The sequence below is a fragment of the Acomys minous genome (genome assembly GCF_964271855.1).
Source record: "Acomys minous genome assembly, chromosome: 7".
NCBI classification, from domain to species: domain Eukaryota; kingdom Metazoa; phylum Chordata; class Mammalia; order Rodentia; family Muridae; genus Acomys; species Acomys minous.
Genome location: NC_140488.1, coordinates 121,012,206 through 121,030,488, shown reverse-complemented (window position 1 = coordinate 121,030,488; position 18,283 = coordinate 121,012,206). Strand labels below are relative to the sequence as shown.

At 40.0% G+C, this 18,283-nt stretch overlaps 1 protein-coding gene and 3 pseudogenes across 4 annotated transcripts in view; 2 read left to right on the top strand and 2 right to left on the bottom strand.

Annotated features, from left to right (window-relative positions):
- LOC311602703 (claudin-34-like) overlaps positions 1 to 18,283 on the bottom strand; it is a 224,355-nt gene that overhangs the window by 82,065 nt on the left and 124,007 nt on the right. The gene's annotated exons all lie outside the window — the stretch shown is intronic.
- The window catches only part of LOC311601282 (microfibrillar-associated protein 1-like), a 164,259-nt pseudogene that overhangs the window by 41,289 nt on the left and 104,687 nt on the right, over positions 1 to 18,283 (top strand). The window lies entirely within an intron of this gene.
- LOC311602050 (microfibrillar-associated protein 1-like) lies at positions 339 to 1,147 on the bottom strand (annotated as a pseudogene). The gene has a single exon. The product of its transcript is annotated as a microfibrillar-associated protein 1-like (transcript).
- LOC311602702 (claudin-34-like) lies at positions 6,510 to 10,470 on the top strand (annotated as a pseudogene). Its single transcript, XR_014783649.1, has 2 exons — positions 6,510 to 6,641; positions 9,623 to 10,470. The product of XR_014783649.1 is annotated as a claudin-34-like (transcript).

Here is an 18,283-nt window from a genome sequence, read left to right as displayed (position 1 = left end):
CCAACATGTGGTTGCTGGAAATTGAACTCAGTACTTTTGGAGGACTAGCAGGTATAGTTCAGAAACAGCCAGATACTGACCTTTCAAACACCAGGTTCATATTGATAGAATGTTATTTGATTGCTGAAGAACTGACAGATCATGGTCACAGCCTGTAATTTAGATTGAAATTGGTTAGAATAGCTGACCAGTCAGGGCAATGGTCTGAACTCTAGTTTTAAATACAAGTTATGGCATCAACTCCAAAAGGCGCTCTATAAGAACCATGTAAATAATGGGTAAAGAAAATTGAGGACCAGATCCCCTTGTAACCTATAGTTGGAATAAGTAGTTGAAGCCTAGGTAGTTTTCCTCTTCTTGTCAGATGGTGGCTCACATACCTCACATACCCCAGCTGCCTTCTGCTTAAAGAACTTTGTGTCAGGACACTCCCTTGTCCCCATGCAGAGTCAAAGGAAGTGTTATCTTGATCCAGAAGGTGGGTGTACTTTGTGCGGCCAGAGTGTGCAAATTCTTGATGTACATGACCTTTGGAAGAATGCTTTTGTTGAAATGGTCCAGAGTAGGTGCATCAAAATCTCTCCTGTACAATTCTTCATCCTCATCCATGAACAAGGCACCTCGGTGATAATACTGTTGTAAAAACTTGTATTTGCCTTTAACAGCTAAGTTGTTAATGACTCTGCTTTTATCTGAAGTTCAGCCTGCCTTTCTTCCTAACTGAGGTTTCATATGCACTCTATACAAGCTTTCGCCTTTGTGAGAGCTTCTCAGTCTTCTCTGTCCCTCTTGATTCTTTTGAGCCCTCAGACTGTCTATGCCTCTAAGTCCTCCCTGTTGTTTTCATCATCGGTACTGAGTGAGTGCAGGGCTGCTGGGGGCCTATTGCTCTCCTGTAGCTCTTTCTTGGTCTCTTCCTCTACAATCATTCTTGTGTACTTGCACAGCTCCCCAGCCATGCATTTTGCTTACTGTTACAGTTCTTCTGTTTCAATGCTTCAGCTTCTAGTTCTTGAACAATCACTGTGTCCTCCTTGTGAATGAAGACAGGTGTCAGTTGAAGATCCATTTCTTCTTCGCTACGCATGTACTCCTCATACTCTGACGGTGACTCTGACTTTTCCCCAGAACATCCTTCATCTATCATTTCCATGAATTCCACCTCATCATTTTTCCTCACTGTAGCTCACTGAAGCATCATGCCATGGCACCACTCTCCCTCCTCATTGTCAATTTCTTCCTCTTCTTCACGGCTATTTTATCAGTCCATGCACCAAGCATCTCCTTCTACTTCGGAGTCACTTTCTCCTACTACTTCACTGTCCTCTATTTTCTTGTGTCAAGCCATTCCCTCTTCCACAGCTTCACTACTGTGGTTCTGTAAGTGCATGTGTCTGGGATCACTGGGTGAGTCCTCCCCATTTTGCCTAGGCTTTGCTTCTTGTTCCTCAGCATTCTTAATGAATTGAAAGCCATCATCCTCTTCATCTAAGGACTCTGTGGGGGTATAATCTGGTCTCTTTCCAGACACATAACTTTTTACCTTCACTTTTTCCATTGAAATCTCACCTTGGTCATTGCTAACTGGGACAGCCCCATCTGTAGACTGAATGGGCGACTGCTTCATGAGTGCTCGTGAGAAGGACTTGGTTATGGCTGTGGAGGCTCCCAAAATTTGGTTGAATCCCAATGGCTAATATTGGAGGAATAGAACACTGCTTCTCACCTACATCCATACAACATGACTGCGCTTCTCCAGGCAGTAAGAGATTTATTGGAGGAATGAATCCAAGAGAGTAGGGACAAATCCAGGAGTCCTGGTCCAGGAGAAGACAGGAGGAACCTGGGCAGACACAGACCTTTTCTATGTGTTATTAGTTGGTGGTGCTTCCTAGGGTAATAATTTCCAGGGTGAGGATTAATGAAATTTCATGTCCTGACCTTGGTGAGCTCAGGCAATGATGGGATTTCCTGTTCAGAGATTGGTAAGTTCCCCAACTTGGAGATTGTAGGGTTTTTACAGAAAGCTTAGTAGTTGGAGAGATTTCTTGGTCAGAGATTGGTTGTTACTGCTGATCAGACTTTTCACCTCAATCTTGCATCATCTGTGATCTGTCCTACTGAAGGGCTGGAGATCAACGTTGTGACAGTGACAGTGGTTTGTGGAAGGGGACTAGCTGCTGGTCCTTCCTAAGGAGAGGTCTGGCCATTTTCCTGCCTTAAGAGCCTCACCTTTGACCATGTCCCCTGGACGGGGAGACCTGGTGGCAATCAGAGGAAGGACAGCAGGTTACCAAGAAGAGACCTGATACCCTATGATCATATAGAGGGGGAGGTAATCCCCCTCAGGAACAGTCATAGGGGAGGGGAATAAGGGGAAATTGGGAGGGAGGGAAGAATGGGAGGATACAAAAGATGGGATAACCATTGAGATGTAACAAGAATAAATTAATAAAGGAGGAAAAAAACAAAAAAAAAAGAGCTTACTAAGTTTACCAAGTTTGCAAAGGAGGCCATCGCAGGGAAGCCTTTACCTGCAACATGAATGGGTGACCGAGACTGGAGATGAGGTGCTGCCATCATGGGAAGCTCCTGTGATGGCAGGAGGCTGATGGAGGAAAGGTTGTCATTGTCCTGGATATCCCCCAATAAGAAGTGTGGGGTCTCTGCTCTGACAAGAATCACACTTTTACCTGCTCTTGTCTAGGTAGCCTTCAGTGGGAAAGAGCATTCTGACAGTCCTGGCACTGTACTCCTTAAACATTTTGTGGCATGCTGTGAAAGAACTGGACTCACATCTCTGAAGGACAAGGGCTGATGTGGCACTTTGATCCAATGCTGTCATGTCAGTTGTGGTGTTGGGACTACAGGTAAAATCTTTGGACTTACAAGGATAGGATAGTTAACGGAGAACTTTCTCTGAGGTTGTCAAATACTTATGGAGTGGGCCTTGTAAATATAATTCTTGTTTGTTCTCATAATTATTCTTATTGTACCAAGTTTACTAATGTTAGAGAAAAGCCAGTTTTTGAACTAAAGGGTTAAGAGTTCTAATTTCTTTTAAACCTAGTTCTGTTGTGTGAATGGTGTTTGTTGTGGTTTTTTTTCCAGAAAGGATTTCATCATATATCCCTGGAAATCAAGGACTCACTTTGTAGACCATGCTGGTCTGAAATTCGCAGAGTTCTTCCTATCTCAGCCTCTGGAGTGCTGGGATCAAAGGTGGGAACCACCAGACCTTTCTAATGTGAATATTTTTGCTCTAATCTCATGAGTGGGATAAGAGGCTGCTTCCTAGCAGGTGAATGATTTGCCTCCTGCACTAGCAGGGCCCTAATCATTGCCATCTGCAGAGACTTTAGTTCTGCCAAATTTGGAAAGCATATACGTTGGAGGGCACCAAGAGAGAATGGGGGTGAGGGAGGCTGCTGCTAGTTGGTCTTGCTGCTGAGGTTTCTGTTGCTGGCTTCCTGATTTGCTGGATGGCTGTACTGCTGGAGAGTCTGACTAGGAAGATCAGACTGATAAATACTTGTCTCAAAGGCACATAGAGCAAAACAGAAAAAATACAGCCCAGACATGGCAATGCAGATAGATCTGATCTACAGAGTGCACTGTAGGACAGCTGGGGCTATATAGAGAAGCCGTGTCTTGAAAAACCAAATAAGATGGATGTTGTGGCACAGGACTTTAACCGAAGCACTTGGGATGCAGAGGCAGATGGATCTATGTGAGTTCCAGGCCAGCATGCTCTACAAAGCGAGTCCATGAGAGCCAAGTCTACATGGAGAAATTATACCGTGAAAAAAGAAAAAAAAACCAAATAAATACTTACCCTGTGACCAGAATATGTTCAATCATGGTAAGCAGTCCTTGTACACATGAGAAGAAAGCATTTGCCCATTTACTGGGCTTGTGGGGTACTCAGCCGAGAAGACTGCCCAGAGATGGATTGAAACCAATAGAAAGTCCTCATTAGCCAGCACGTAACCACATGGAATGAAAAAGACCCTAGTGTAGCACTGAGCCTTTCTCAGGGTGAGATTTTTAAGGACAAAAACTGTGTCCTGCAACAATATGGGGCATTGTTGCACCGGGGAGGATCTTCTATAAAAGCCAGCCACATCAAGATCCCTGTGATCAATGGTGTTTTACATTTCTATAATAGTCTTGCAATTTCATGCCTGTCTGTCCCACCCAGTATGGAAAGAAAGCACTAAAATCTATGCCTTGCGCTCAAAAAAACTGAGGTAGGAGGATTGCCATGAGTTCCAGGCCAGTTGTGATGTAGAACAAAACCCTGTCTCAAAAATAATCTATGGCTCTGACTGTGGATTTATCTTTTTGTTGTAGATTTGTGTTTGCTTTGTGTCAGACGCTCATTATGTAGCTCTGCATGTCTGTTATGAAGTCTGTGTGAGACTGATAGAGATCTGCATGCCCCTGCACCACCACCACACCCAGGCCCTGGAACACCCCTGTTTGTATTACTGGAAATGGAACCCAGGGCCTCATATGTGCTAGGGAACCATGCTCTACTGAGCTCCACTCCTAGTGCCATGTTCAGTTCTTCATTATTTTACATACTATTTAAGGATTCTTAGAGGAATCAATGTACTTTTCAGCATTATCATAACATTGGGCATGGTGGGCCACACTTTTAGTAGCAGTACTTGGGAGTCAGGGTCAGAACTAAGTACACCAAGGCCTTCCTTGATTTCACCTTGAGTTCCAGTGCAGCCAAGGCAATCTCAACCATATCTCCCAATGAAAATCTCAGTAATTAGTTATATGTAACTTCTGTCTTTCTCTGTTTCTGTGTCTCTGTCTCTGTCTCTCTCTGTCTCTGTGACTATCTCTGTGTCTGTCTGCCTGTCTGCCTGTCTGTCTGCCTCTCTCTCTCTCTCTCTCTCTCTCTCTCTCTCTCTCTCTCTCTCAGTGTGTGTGTGTGTGTGTGTGTGTGTGTGTGTGTGTGTAAAACAACAATAAAGAAGAGAGCATGAATTTGCAGGGAGAGTTAGAGGGAGAAGTAGAGGTGCTTAAGTGATATCTTGTGTATGAAATTATCAAGAAAGATTGAAATTATATTAAAAAAACAAAGTGCATCTGGGTGTGAGGGAGCACACTGCTAACCACAGCATGTAAGAGGAAGAAACAGGGGGATCTATGTAAGTTTGAGGCCAGCTTGGATTCTATGATGGGTTCAAGACCAGCCAGGGCTACATAGAGACTTTTTCTTTCTTTCAAATTTTTTATTAATTTCTTCTTGTTACATCTCAATGGTTATCACATCCCTTGTATCCTCCAATTCTACCCTCCCTCTCATTTCCCCTTGTCATCATGGTTTCCATGTTTTCCTTGTTCCCTTGTCATCCTGGTTGCCTTGCCATTATGATTCCTCTGCCATAATAGTTACCTGCCATTATGGTTCCTCTGCCATCATAGTTACTTGCCATCATGATTGCCTTCCAATTATGGTTCCCATGCCATCATGATTGCCTTGCCAGTATGGTTCCCCTATATTCATGGTTCCCTACCATCTTGATTCCCTGATATCATTTTCCCTGTCAATATGGACTGTCTGTCTGGAAATATGAGCCCAAATTATTTCTTCTTTTTATAAAATGGTCATGGGATTTTATCACAGTGATGGAAAAGTAGCTAATAAGAGAACTTCTCAATATCATGATAGAACATGCCTGAAACAGCAGTGCCCTGGTGTCAGAGACAGTTCACTATACATTCAAGTTGCCTATGTGTTAGATGTAGAAACTGTCTCAAAACCAAAACAAAATAAGAAAAATGCCATATTGCAACTAATTTCATCATCCCCTTAAATTCTGTTCTCCCTCCATTTATCCACTTTCCTTCTCTATTTTTATAGAACCAGAATTGAACTAATGATATATTATTCACTAACAGCATTGAGAAACATCCTTCAATACATTTCCACATAATGTGGATTAGCTGTTATCATAATCAACAATGGTATACAGAATAAGTTTACTACATTTGATTTAGGGTATTTCCCATTTAATCTCAGCTCTAAACTCATTGGCTGTTTTGAACCACAGGATCTGTGTGAGAATCTTTAATGAATCGACCAGAATATTTTCTGGGTTGTTGATGCCACTTCTGTTGGCACCTGGGTCTATATATGTCTATGACTCTTCTAAAATGTCACTGCCCCCAATGAAAAGGTTAGAAATCATCCTCAAAGAGAACAAAACATGTACTGGACAGCAAACAGGGCAGAATCACTCTTGATTCAGTTAGGTCTTGACTATGAGCAGGGAAACATGAGTAAACACATCAAAACCTTCAAATGTTGCATAAGAAAACATATGGCACTAGAAATTGAAAACCTTGTGTGTTTAGCACCCAAAGTGTCATTTCACTCACATACTAAAGGCTGAAATGCTGAAGATGAGCTCAGTGCTAGAATTTGATGACACAATAAAGGTCTCAGAACTGTGAAGCAGGCCAGTTACCTCATAGCTGACTGTGAAGTCAGACACTAGCCTTGAAGGGCACACGAGGAAAGCTCTGTCCTCCTTAGCACTGCTGATCCAGCTAGTTCCGCAGTGTGCCATATAACTGGCCACTTGGCTACTTGTCTTCACTTGGAGACAGCATCACATGTAAGTAGAAGCTCCACCCATCGTTGTTGTAGATGTATTTAATGTTGCTAAGCATGTATATCAGAAGACTTTGAAGAAGTAAGTTTGTGGTTATGTGTATATTCATATGGATGTGGAAATGTCACCAGTGTTCAAATTCTCCAACTGAAATGCTGTCCTCATTGAATCTCATCTATCATTTCTCACTGCTCTGGCTGCTGGAAACACCCACTGAGCTGTCTTCATCTGGATGTGACTGTATCAGGGTTCATTTTAGTGGAATCACATATTGCTTGATCTTTTGGGGCAGACATTTTAGTGTAATGGGCACAAGGATGATCCGTTTGCCACTCCTATGAAAATTGCTCTCCTCACTTTTATAAGGAGTCATTTTATCACGTGCACCTGCATGGCTTTTCCCAAATCTATCGTGGTGTTATCATTTCAGTGTAGCCAGTGTCTGCAAAAGGCTCTTGTATTAATGCTGTGTTGAGAGGACCTGAAAACTGAAGGAAATGGGATGTTCGGCACTAAGTAGTTTCTATGGAGTGTGTCTTTGAAAAGGTATGCTTCTTTTCATGCCTGCTTGGTTGTCTGTATCTGAAAATGAAGTCTGTTTTTTTAGTAGGTAGGCTCAGACTGCATATGGTCTTAACTCTGAGGAGGGGTTGATTACACAATGATAGTTTATTATATATAATTTATTTTCCCTTTCCTAGGATGTACTAATTGCAAATAACTGATTGGTAAAGTGTTGGGCCCCATGTCCACCCCAGTTTCATTGTATTTATATTTTATGGTTTTAACTTGTATACGTCTTGCACATGCTGGCAAATTCAGAGTTCATGTGTGCATCAGTCTTGTTGTGTGTGGAAGATGCTGTTTCTCTTTATTAATCTATCACTTCTAGTTCTACGAATTGTTCTTCTTCCTCTTCCACATCAATTCCTGTCCTGCAAAGGGAGGGGATTTTTTAAAGAGATCCAATTTAGCACGGATGCTCCAAAATCATTTATTCTCTATATTGTTCAGCTTATGTGTCTCTGTATTATTACTGTTGACCATAAGACGCTTTTCTGATGAGTGATGAATTAGATATCGATTTTTGGCATAGCATTGTATAATTTTATGAGTCATATTATTATTGCTATATTCCTTTAGCAGAATGAGAGCTTGAGGGGTTCTTTTATGCCTGTGACCTTACCCCAGAGGCTTGTCTACATTAGTGTCAAATAGGGTTCCTATTTCATGGAGTGAATATTAAGTCCAATGAAGAGTGTGGTTATCAACACAACATTTGTAGAAGTATTATACCAGTATATCTTAAAAGCAAGTCATTCCTGTATGTCTCAGGATTTGAACCCGAATATTATTGATGATTACCTTTATTTTCATGTAGCATACTAAGTACTTTCTAGCTACTCAGTCCAGATGAAGCTTCATTGTTCGAAGATATAAGTAACTGATATATTCACAATAGGGCATTATTGTCAAGGTAGAGAGAACAATCAACAGTCTTGGTAGTAAAGTCTGATGTTTGGGGTTTATGAAAATCTTTTGCACTGAGATGCTTAAAAATTTAACCCACTTACAGCAATCCATGTTTTACTATGTGGCATGAGATATATAGTTGAGGCATTGTTTCTTCCCATTATAAATGACTCCATTTAAGTTTCTGTCATGTGTGCATATAGTTTAGGAATCTTCTCTAGCAGTAGGTTTTCATGTGGCTTTTCAAACATCCATTGGTGTTAGTTGTCCCTCCCTTTATACCATACCAAGAAAGGCCTTGTTTCTTTATCCAGAAGCAGTCATTTTATTGAGAATTAGAAACAAAGTTATTGTTGAAAGATTTTGTTAGTTCCAGTCATTTTGTAGCTTTGACATTTGTAGATTCTATTTCAGTTATTACACATTCATTTGCTTTCTTTTGACAGTATATTTTCTATATTATTCATGTCTTTGATTTAATAAATTATAAAATACACGGTAGACACCATATTACACAAATCCAGTTCTGCTCCTTAAGATAAGGCCTAGAGAAATGAAAATATATATCACCATAAGTGTTATATATACATATAAAAACAAATCATTTTCTGTTCCCTAAGGTTTTGTTTATTTGGTCATAGAATTTGAATTGAGCTATAGAAAATATTACCAAGTCACACTGAATGAGTGTGCCACTGGACTGAGGTTTTAGATGCCCCCAAATCAAATACCATATGTGTTTTTTTATGTATGAATGAATAATATGCTGACATGCAATACACATGACTATATTCATGATAGGTAAAGATTTGTGTAAACCCAGATGTCAAACCTCGATGGTGGAGCTGAGAAAGCATAGGTTATCCATACCTTGAGAAACTAGTCATTGTGTGAAGGAGAACAAATTACTCACACTGACTGTAGCATTGATCAACATTGAAAAAAAGATGGTACTAATCTGACGTGGCTGCTGCCTGTAATACAGCATTTGGCAAGAAGAAAGAGGCAGGAGGATTGCCTCCAGCTGAAGGCCAGATGGGGAACATAGTTCTAGGCCAGCCTGGATGGCAGAGCCATATATTGTGAAAAAAGTTACACGTTCTAAATGTATAATTCCTGTTTTATATTTAAGATTGTCATATGACTCTATGGTATGAATATTTCATCAATTATGTTTTGTGCTTGAAGTGGCCTCCTTTTTTCAGTATGAAGTTTCATGCTATGAAAACCATCTGGGTGGCTAGATACTTGGGACGGAACGTTACTGCAATCCAGTAAACAAGAAAAAAAACCATCTTAGATGTTGTGGTATGCATTACCAAGCTGCTAGAAAATGTTGCCACTGAGCTGGCCCTTCTCTGACTTTGATCAGAACAGATTCTATGAAGGAGATATCCTGGTCAAAGGCTCACTTGCTCAACCTAACCCTTCTCCCCTGGTATTGATCCCACAGGGGACATTCTCCCAGGACTGAAAATCTCAACCTCATGATGTCTTGTGTTTCTTTGCAGTTACCATCACCATGTCAATGGTCAGAAACCATACCAATCGGCAGCTAGGAGGTTTTGCTGTGGCCACCCTAGCATGGTTCCTTTGTAGTGTTTCTATGGGCCTCCCCGAGTGGCGAGTGTGGTACTTTCAAGACCCATTGGACTCCAAGCCCAGCATGGCATTAGTGGGGATGTGGAGAACCTGCATACAACACCAGGAAAGGAATTCCAGCATTGTCAGAGTGTGTTATCAGTACAGCTACCAGGACACCTTCATTCCTTTGGATATTCGAGTGCTTCAACACCTGCTACTCATCTCCAGCCTTCTTAGCATGCTTGCGGCAGTTTCTGAAACCATTGCACTGTGGAAATTGTACTCAGGGAGACTCTGGAAGAAAGCCACCTACAATCCATTCTGTCTTCCAGGGATTCTGAACATCATTGCCAGCAGTTTGTCTTCCTTTCCGTCTTGTACAATTACTTATCCATCATTCGCAAGGATGGGATTGCCTTCCCCCCATATTTCCACACACCCACCTTCCCAGATACCCAGAAAGGTGGCATTGCACTGGCAATGGCAACTATTTCTTCTGTCTTATTTCTAGTAGGTGGCACCATTGCCCTTTCTTTCACTCTTCCCTTAAGGTACAAAATGCACGCTATTATTAAAACTTTAGTTTCCATCTTACATAGACTTGAAAATCCAAAATTACAAGGACTAATCACAAGTATTCTTCAGATACCCATCTCAAACTTCCAGATTCAAGACCATGCCCAAGGAGGACAAGTGGGCCTCCTCTTATATTTCCTCTCTTGGTTGTTTCATTAGTTCATTGATTGTCTTATGGATTTTCATTAAATAAAATCTTTTCTGCTTAGTCATATGAGGTTTGGATTTTTATTAGTGGTGCAGGAAGGTAAAAGATCAAGCAATATAGCATATATAGAATGAAGTGTTAGAATATATGAAACTTTCTATCATTATCTAGGCTCATAAAAATTAAAGCACTTTCCCCATATCATAATAATTGCAAATAACCACCTGATGAAAATTCCCAAACTATGTTTCAGATTACTGTAAGGAGTCTCCTCAATGCTTTTGTCAAAGTACCTGTGAAGAGTTTCCCAATATTTTCTCGCTTTTTCATTGAGGGTTTAAGTGATGTCTATTTTCCTAAAGTTTAAAAATTTGAGACACTTCATCCCATATTTTATTCCCCATGTGCTCAAATTATGTCATAGTCAAACATTTTCAGACTCCCCTTTATCTTATTAGTGTAACAGGTATTCTCTGTTATAATTTGTTACATTTTTCATGCATTCTCCTCTTGGGAGACATTTCTTAGGGAGGTATAGAAGAAAAAGAAAGCTACTCCCTACAGAAATAGCACCAACAATAGTACAGTGAATTAATTCTGACTATGTCTAAATTGAATGGAATGGATTAGCTTGAGGGATCCCCCAATAAAAGCCCCAAATAAATTCTGGAAATGAGTCTGGGACCCAGTCAATAGTCAGGGTAGCAGGATATTTAGAAAGATCGTTACATTTTATCTATGGTGATAACGTAAAAAGGGGCAAATTTGGTGCTTTTTCTGCTTTCTCTTTTCATGTAGTCTAGGATACAAGCCTAGAGAATAATTAGTCCCACTTTTAGGCCAGGGTTTCCCAGTCCAACTCACCTACTTAAAATAGCCCTGTATAGCCATTCCTCATAGACTCATGATTCTAGATAATCTCTCTCATCTGTGGCCAGAAATTTATTGTGTTTGACTCTAGATCCGCAGTTCTCAACCTTTGGATGACCACAGCACAGGATCCCTTATCAATTATCTTGCATATCAGATATTTATATTGTGACTGATAACAGCAGAAGATTACAGTTATGAAATAACAATGAGATAATTTTAAGGCTCTGGTCACCCCAACATGTTGTACAGTAGCCAAAGGTCACAGAATTAGTACAGTTGACAAGCACTGCTCTAGATCTTGTGAAATTAACTGTGAGTGTAAACCATCATAGCATATTAGTGTCAGCATTATAGTGAGTGATTCAGTTTGACTTATGTGAAAAGCCCCTAGAAATCCAGAGGAGATATGCCTTTATAGTGGGAAAAGTTACGTTATGGGTCAAGAAAATAACACCGAATACATAGGTTACCCAGAAAATGGTACGTAAAAGTTTTGTATTGTCCCCTTTCATTTCAGCCCAAAAGGCCAAAAGTAACCCAAAGAACCTGATTGGTTTGGAAGAAGGGAAAGATCATTTTATCAGCATTATTTCAAAGAATGGTCTTAGGGAACTACATCCTCATTGTGTCATTTGAAAAGAGCAATAAATGTTCATAGCCAACAACACATCCAGAAAATATAAAAAAGTTCTTCACCTAATGTAGGGTACCTAAGACCGCAATCAAGTGACATACTCATTCAATATGTACAGTAAGGGTTTATATTACTGATATAAAAACTCTTTGACCAAAAATTATCCCTTAGGGCATGGGAAAGAGGTTTTATTTTATTTTATAACAGATAGTCTATTATACAAGGAAATGAGTGCTGAAACCTGGAGGCAGCAACTGATGCAAAGGGTATGTAGAAATACTGATTATTTGTTTGCTCTCAATGCCTTTCTTTGCCTGCTTCCCTAATGCACCCTGTACCACCAACACAGGGGTGGCAACACCCACAGTGAACTGGACACTCTCACATTATTCATCAAACAATAAAATGGACAACAGGCTTTTCCACAGTCCACTATGATGGGGAGATTTTTAAAACTGTGGCTCTGTCTCCTAATAGAAACCTAGCTTATGTCAAATTGACATAAATCTACCAAGCATACTACAAGTGACATAGGAAAGAAAGTGTTGAAGTTGTTTGAGGAGATAGAGCAAAACAAGTCAACAAAAAGGCATCCTTACCAAGTCACTGAAAATAACCACTGTTCCCTCCAGAGATTGATAAGGTATAGATGAAGTATACACTACAAGAGGAAGGATAGCTGTCAGCCTGAGTTGTAGCCTTTGACACTTAGACTTCTAGATTCTGAGTGCTGACCACTACTCTATTGTCCTAATGAAACACATATGATGTGTGTGATCTCAATGAGACTCTTATTAACCTCATCTTATCCTTCTGCTTCATCTGACCAGTGTGCTAGTGAAATACAGTCTTATCCAGTGATATTAATCTCTTGTTAAACATAACTGATTTGTCAAAGCAGGAAAATTAGGAAAATTATTTTTATTGAATTTTTATATTGTTTATTTTTGAAATTGTCTTTAAATACAGTATTTCTCCCATCCCTTTCCTCTAAAGAACTAAGCTTAATTGTTAAACTAAACTATCTGGTCTTCAACCTTATCAGAGACTTGCGAAGTAATAAACTTGATTACCTGAGTAAACAGGGGGTGCAGGTTAGTAGCTTTCCAAAATGAAAAAAAAAGGCAGAGGCAGTCCTTGCCTGAAGAGTCATTCAAAACTTTCTATAAAATTAAAGCATCATCTGCAGCCTTCTTACTAGTATATCTGACAGACACATTTGTGTGGCAGGAAATACTGAGCACTTGCTTACCCTATCTTGGCAGAGTTTAGCCATCCTCACTGCCTGTATCCAAACTTACCCATCTTTAGGCAGAATTCTGTCTGTATCCAAAATGAGAACATTTTTCCCAGTGGCTGGTTTGTCACATTTGAAGCTATCTCCAGAGGGGGGAATCTTTATTGCTCATTATCATCTTTGAGATAGGCTGTGTTATTTCTTTCCTCTTCCCCTGTGGCTTGGTGAGGCTGCCCTGCCAGGAGGAAGTGATTATCATCAGGGGGCAATGTCTACATCAAAAGTAGTCTCTACTTCTCATATTATGGGACCCACAAGGAGACTGTTCTGCCTATCTACTACATCTGAACAGAGGATGTAGGCTCACATCTTACATGATCCTTGGTTGGTTCATCAGTCTATGTTGTAGTGTGGTTATCCTGTGTTATATGCCTAATATTAACTTATGAGTGAGTATAAACCATGTGTTTCTCTCTGGGTCTGGGCTACCTCACTTAAGATGATCATTTCTAGTTTTATCCATTTGCCTGCAATATCCAAGATTTCCTTGTTTTTGATAGACAAATAGTTTTCCATTGTGTAAATGTACCAGAGTTTTTTGTCAATTCTTCGATTGAAAGTCAGCTTTGTTGTTTCCAGATTTTGGTTATTACAAATAATGTTGCTTTGAACGTAGTTGAACAATTGTCCTTATATGGTGGAGCACCTTTTGGGTATAGGCCGAGGAATGGTATGGCTGAGTGTTGAGGTAGAATTATCCCCAATTCCTGCGAAAGTGCGAGATTTATTTCCAAAGCGATTGTACAAGTTTGTACTCTCACCAGCAATGAAGGGGTGTTGGCCTTGCTCCACATCCTTGCCAGCATGTGCTGTCCCTTGAGTTCTTGATCTTAGGAATTCTGACATGTATATGATAGAATCCCAGAGCCATTTTGATCTAGATTTCCTGATGACATTGAACATTTCTTTTGGTGCTTCTTGATCAATTGTGATTCCTGTTTTGAGAATTCTCTGTTTAATACCTTACTACATCTTTTATTGGGTTATTGGGTTTGGTGGTGTTTAATTTTTTAAATCCTATATATGTATAGTATATTAACCCTTTGTAGGATGTAGGGTTGGTGAATATCTTTTTCTATTAAGTAGGCTGTCAGTTTTGTTCTGTTGGCAGTGTCCTTTGCTTATAAAAGTTTTCCACTTTAATAAGGTCCCATTTATTATTTGTTGATCCTAGAGCCTGAGCTGGTGGTGTTCTGTTCAGGATCTTGTCTCCTGTGCCAATGTCTTCAAGGCTCTACCCCACTTTTCTTCTAACAGATTTAATAGGTCTGGTTTAATGTAGATGTATTTAATCCACTGGGGTTTAAATTTGTGCAGAGTGATAAACATGAATGTGTTTGCATTTCTTTTTGTTCAGGATTGGTTTGCCTGCTTGAGGATTTCTTGTGGTTCCATATATATTTTATGATATTCTTTTTCATTCTCAACAGGGAATGAAGTTTGGATTTTGATTTATTGCATTGAATATGTACATAGCTATTGATGAAATGGAAATTTTTGCAATTTTAATTCTACCAAACATTTGGCATGAGACATCTTTATGTTTCCTAGTGTCTTTCTCTTTCTCTGTCAGCAGAGGTTTACAGTGTTCAGTGTAGAGTTCTTTCACTTCCTGGGTAAGGTTTATTCCTAGATATTTCATTTGCTCTGATGCTCTTGAGCATAGGTGTGCCCATTATCTCCACAACTGAAGATTCGTTGTTGTTGTATATAAAATTAAGTGATTTGTATAAATTCATTCTGTGTCCTGCCACAATGCTTAATTTGTTTATTATTTATAGAAATTTTCTGGTAGAACGTTTTGGGATCGCTAATATAACATCACATTTTCTCGAAATACGCATAGTAAGACTTTTTCCATTTCCATTTTTATCCTTTTAATTTTATTTCTTGCCTTATTGCTCCAGCGTGCACTTTGAGACCAGTGCTTTCATGCAAAACTTACCCTGCCTACAAGATGTGCACTGACACAGATAAAATAGAGTTTGAGGAAATGTCCTACCAATGCGTGGGCCAACCCAAGACTCACCCCATGGAAGACAGCTAATTTCTGACACTATTAACAATATTCTGCTGTGCTTGAAGAGAGAAGCCTATCAGAGTTGTCTCTGAGATGCTCCACCCAGCAGCAGTTCAAAACAGATGATAAGACTCAGAGCTGAACATTGGGCAAAGCACAGGAAGTCTAGAGGAACAATGGGTAGATGGATAAAAAGGCTCAGAGGTGACAAGAGCCCCATAATAATACCAATAGAGCTTTTGAGAAAGAAAAATACCACTTCATGATAAAAGTTGTGGACAGACCAGGGATACAATGTCCATGTCTAAATATAATAAAGACTACTTACAACAAGCTGTTAGATAGTATCACATTAAGGGAAGAGAAACTCAATTCAATTCCAATAAAATCAGGGACAAGACAAGGCTGTCCACTCTCACCATGTCTCTGCAATATATTACTTGAAGTTCTAGCTAAACAAATAAGATAATTAAAGAAGACCAAGGGGATAAAAATGGGAAAAGATGAAGTTAAATAGAGCATTTTGCAGATATGATAGTATACATAAGTGAAACCCAAGGTTCCATTAATGAACTAAAGTGGATAAACACCTTCAGCAAGTGAATGTACACAAGATTAATTTTTTTTTTTGCTTTTTAAAAAAATGTTATTAATTTATTCATATTACATCTCAATGGTTATCCCCTCCCTTGTGTCCTCCCATTCCTCCCTCCCTCTCATTTTCCCCATACTCCCCTCCCCTAAGGATCCTAGATACCTACAAGAAGAACATTATGATAGGCAGATTTGGGCCCAGGGGTCCCGCTCAAACTATGGCATTAGCCAAGGACAACACAGGCTGTAAACTTCAAACCTCTACCCAGATCTAGCCAATGGACAGGACATTCTCCAAAGTTGAGTGGAGAGTGGGGTCTGACTTTCACACAGACTCTGGTGCCTCATATTTGACAAAGTCCCCTGAATGGAGAGACCTGGTTGCATTTGGAGGAAGAATAGCAGGCTACCAAGAAGAGACATGATACCCTACAAGATTAGTTTTAATAGATCAGTAGCTTCCTTCTCAAGGATGGATAGAAGACCAGGTAGCTTAGTTTTAAAACAAAACTTAGTTGTTTAGGGATTAAGATGTTTTTAGTTCTAGATCGTTATTTTTTTTTATGGATTGTATCACAATTTATTCTTTTTAAATTTTTATTTTTTATTAATGTATTCTTGTTTATCCCATCCCTTGTATGCTCCCTTTCTGCCCTCCCTCCCATTTTCCCTTTATTCCCCTCCCCTATGACTGTTCCTGAGGGGGATTACCCAGCCTTATATATGCTCATAAGATATCAAGTCTCTTCTCGGTAGCCTGCTGTCCTTCCTCTGAGTGCCACCCGGTCTCCCTCTCCAGGGAACATGGTCAAATATGAGGCACCAGAATATGTGAGAAAGTCATATCCCACACTCCACTCAAGTGTGGAGACTGTTCTGACCATTGGCTAGATCAGAGTAGGGGTTGGAAGTTTACCACCTGTATTGTCCTGGCTGGTGCCTTAGTTTGAGCGGGACCCTTGGGCCCAAATCGGCCTATCATATTGTTCTACTTGTAGGTTTCTAGAACCCTCTGGATCATTCTACTTTGCTATTCTCCCATGCTTCTCTCATCCAGAGTCTCAATGGGATATCCTCCCCCTCTGTCCCAGTTTCCTGGTAAGTGAAGGCTTTCATGGGACATGCCCCTTGGGCTAGGATGCAGATATAAATGAGTATATATGCTTTGAGTCTTTCTGCTTCTGGCTTAACTCACTCATTATGATCATTTCTAGCTCAATCCATTTGTCCACAAATTTCTGGAATTCCTTGTTTTTAATAGCTGAGTAGTATTCCATAGTGTATATGCACCACAGTTTCTTTATCCTTTCTTCTACTAAGGGACAGTTAGGCTGTTTCCATGATCTGGCTATTATGAATAAGGCTGCTATGAACATGGTTGAGCAAATTTTCTTGTTGTGTGCTGGAGCATCTTCTGGGTATATTCCAAGGAGTGGAATAGCTGGGTCTTGAGGAAGCCCTATTCCCAGTTTTTTGAGATAGCACCAGATAGATTTCCAAAGTGTCTGTACTAGTTTGCATTCCCACCAGCAATGAAGGAGTGTTCCTCTCTCCCCACATCCTCGTCAGCATGTGGTGTCACTTGAACATTTTATCTTAGCCATTCTGATGGGTGTAAGATGGAATCTCAGAGTTGTTTTGATTTGCATTTCCCTGATGACTGAGGAGGTTGAGCATTTCTTTAAGTGTTTTTCAGCCATTTGGTATTCCTCTGTTGAGAATTCTTTGTTTAGTTCCCAGCCCCATTTCTCAATTGGGTTATTTGGTTTGGTGGTGTTTCATTTCTTGAGTTCTTTATATATTTTGGATATTAGACCTTTGTCAGATGTAGGGTTGGTGAAGATCTTTTTCTAGTCTGTAGGCTGTCGCTTTGTTCTGTTGACAGTGTCTCCTGCCTTACAGAAGCTTCTCAGCCTCATGAGGTCCCATTTATTAATTGTTGACATTAAAGTCTGGGCCCTTGTTCTGTTCAGGAATTTGTCTCCTCTGCCAATATGTTCCAGGCTCTACCCCACTTTTTCTGCTAAGTGACTTAGTGTCTCTTGTTTTATGTTGAGGTCCTTAATCCACTTGGATTTGAGTTTTGCACAAGGTGACAAATATGTGTCCATTAGTCAAACTAACAAAAAGCTGAGAGACAGTACTGAAATCAACAAAATCAGAAATGAAAAGCAAGACATAACAATAGACACTGAAGAAATACAAAGAATTATAAGATCCTACTTTGAAGGCATACATGCCACAAAATTTGAAAACCTAAGGGAAATGGATGATTTTCTTGATCAATTTCACTTGCCAAAGTTGAGTGAAGAACAGATAAACAAGCTAATTAGTCCCATTTGTGCTACAGAAAGAGAAGCAATAATTGATACTCTCCCAACCAATAAAAGAACAGGGCCAGATGGTATCAGTGTAGAATTCTACCAGACCTTCAAGGTCGAGCTAA